Genomic DNA, 2,931 nt, shown 5'->3' on the forward strand with positions numbered 1-2,931 from the left:
GAAACAAAGCTAGATAAAAACACAAATCACTACAATTACAAAATAAAAACAGGAAGTAAAGCTACAGACAATACACAAGGATATATGTAACTAAAGTTTTTTTCAATTGCTAACCTGCACTGGTCAAAACTGAAGTGAAATTGTCAAAACTCTTTACACAGTCAGTGAAAGAGAAATGTATGTGGACCAAACTGAATAATTTTTCATTGCTTTCACACAAAATGCATTCAATGACAACTTTCTCCAAAATCCATGAACTCTCATTACTACATAACCACCAGGAAAACACTATATATCCAGCACATTTTTCAAATGTTAACACACGGTGTCATAAAACTGTTAAAAACACATTCAAAACAGAGTGATTGCAAATATCCTGTATTATTGCAGTAGCAAGACAGATATATGGAAAATCTTAGCAGAACATTTACGTACAGTTTATGTTTACATTTAAGTGCATAGAGAAATGTGTGTAGTGTTCTGAATGTGGTATTATTGTAAAAGTAAATTACTGAGTGCATTTCTGATTACAGTTTTTTTCGATTGCTAAACGACAGTGAGCACAACTGGAGCTACATGTGCAAACTCTAACTATAGTCTGCACTACCAACAGTCACCTGAGCTAAACAGTTCACCTGCAAAACTCATTCCAAGCAACACAACTCTTAACACATGGCTCAAAACAGGCTCAGTGCAGCCAAACACTATGCACAGCCCTCACAGAGATAACACACACTGTCACTCAGAACACACAGAGAGTAAAAACACTAGCATCAAACACCAATACAGAAAATACAAACTTTTCATCTTTACAGTTTGAACAATTTCAGTGACTTCATACAAAGTAATATTTTCTTCAAAAGAAAAGAGTGACATTCTTTCACATGATTTATTAAAATTTTTAGAACATAAATCCTTAAGGTAAATGAAAATTAGTAGTTTGCTTCAATAGTCTGTAGTAATTTATGGAATTACAGTAATGAGAAAAAAAAAGATAGAAACTAAAAGTACATACTGTAATTCGAACAAATAATTGAGGGCTAATCCTGCCTCTCTCTAGCATCAGGCCACAGGTTTTCATCAACATCACATCTAATTTTCTCTCTTGCCATGCACCCGGGGAAGAACCTTCTGGAGTGCCTTATCCATCCCTGGCAGTCCTCTGGACTCGTGTCCTCACATCCGGCACGCATGGCTTCCAAAAGAGACATTTGGTCATGTGGGTGGTGCTCAAACACTTTCCACCTCTATGGGGTTGAGGAAGGGTGAATATGCAGGCAGGTACAAAACCATAAATCTGCGATGTGCTGCATACCAATCTGTGACAGCTGCAGAGTGGTGAAAAGCAACGTTATCGCAAACTATGACAAAAACTTGGGGGTTTCTTACTGGCTCCCCCTGTTCTGCTGGCACTAGCTGAGCATAGAGCTGTTCTAGGAAAGCTATAAGCCTTTCTGTGTTGTATGAGCCAAGGAGTGGTGTGTTGAGAAGCAAAACATCATTGGCCATTGCAGCACACATGGTGATATTTCCCCCCCTTTGGCCTGGAACCTCCACAGTGGCCCTTTGACCTATAACATTCCTTCCTCTGCACCATGTTTTGGCAAGGTTAAATCCAACTTCATCGATAAATACAAATGAATGTGGTGTTTCCAGAGCTTCCTTTCGGTCCTGTTGTAAAAATATATTTTACAGTCAAACTTACTGTAATATATATCTGTGTAAATATTCTATAATTGCAATACAAAATAAATTCCTGTAATGTTTTCATTTACTATAAGGATGTCACTCTCACCTGTTTGTATGATGGAAAATTCGCATTACAGATGCCACTGTGGATCTTTGCAGATTGGGTTGCACCCTCAACCCTGCCTCTCTCAATGAGAGACCATAGTTCACGACATGGTGTATAAGTGTAGCTTTTATTTCATCTGAAATAACAGCTCTTTGTCTTCTTTGTCTCCCTCCACGAACCCGTCTTCCTTGTTCCATTTCCAAAATTAGTCTTTCTGAGCTCTACATATATATATATATATATATACATACATACATACATACACACATATATATATATATATGTGTATGTATGTGTGTGTGTGTGTGTGTGTGTGTGTGTGTGTGTGTGTGTGTGTGTGTGTGTGTGTGTGTGTTCACTAACAAGTCCAAAACAACACACCTGCTTAGCCTTTCAGCTGAAATTGCAATCAGCAGTGTTTGAAAGGCACAAGGCTGAAATCTATTATGTTTTGAATGTGTGGTTCACAGTTTTGACAGCAGTGTGTTAGCATTTGAACAAAGTGCTATAAATCCACAGTGTTGTGCAGGTTGTGGTTAAGGTCATGGGATAAGTGTGTAGAGTTTTTAAAACTGTGTTCAAGCAATGAAAAATGAACTAGAGTTTTGTCCACATGAACTGCTGCTGTGCAGACTGAGTGACAGTGTGTGTTATCTCTGTGAGGGCTGTGCATAGTGTTTGCTGCACTGAGCCTGTTTTGAGCCATCTGTTAAGAGTTGTGTTGCTTGGAATGAGTTTTGCAGGTGAAGTGAAGTTTAGCTCAGGTGACTGTTGGTAGTGCAGACTGTAGTTAGAGTTTTGCACATGTAGCTCCAGTTGTGCTCACTGTCGTTTAGCAATCGAAAAAAAACTTTAATTCTTGCTACATATAGTTTAGTAAAGTCAATAAAGTGAAAATATGTTATTGTTATAGTTTTTCTCAGTCACTGTAACATTTGCAAAACTGTCAGTGCATTTGTACACAGTGGATTACATGCAAAAGCCCATGACTTGCTCAAAATTCTTAGATTATCTCTCAAAAAGAAATTATCATTGAACATATCAGTCCCATCAGAATGACAAGTCCTTGTGTCATTGTTTATGAAGAAGTTAGTCAAAATGTTCATGTTGTCAATATAACAGTGTACTCTGGAAGC

The sequence above is a fragment of the Micropterus salmoides genome, unplaced genomic scaffold, assembly GCF_014851395.1.
Source record: "Micropterus salmoides isolate LMB-PRFRI ecotype aquatic unplaced genomic scaffold, ASM1485139v1 Ms_hic_scaffold_3, whole genome shotgun sequence".
Taxonomy (NCBI): Eukaryota; Metazoa; Chordata; class Actinopteri; order Centrarchiformes; family Centrarchidae; genus Micropterus; species Micropterus salmoides.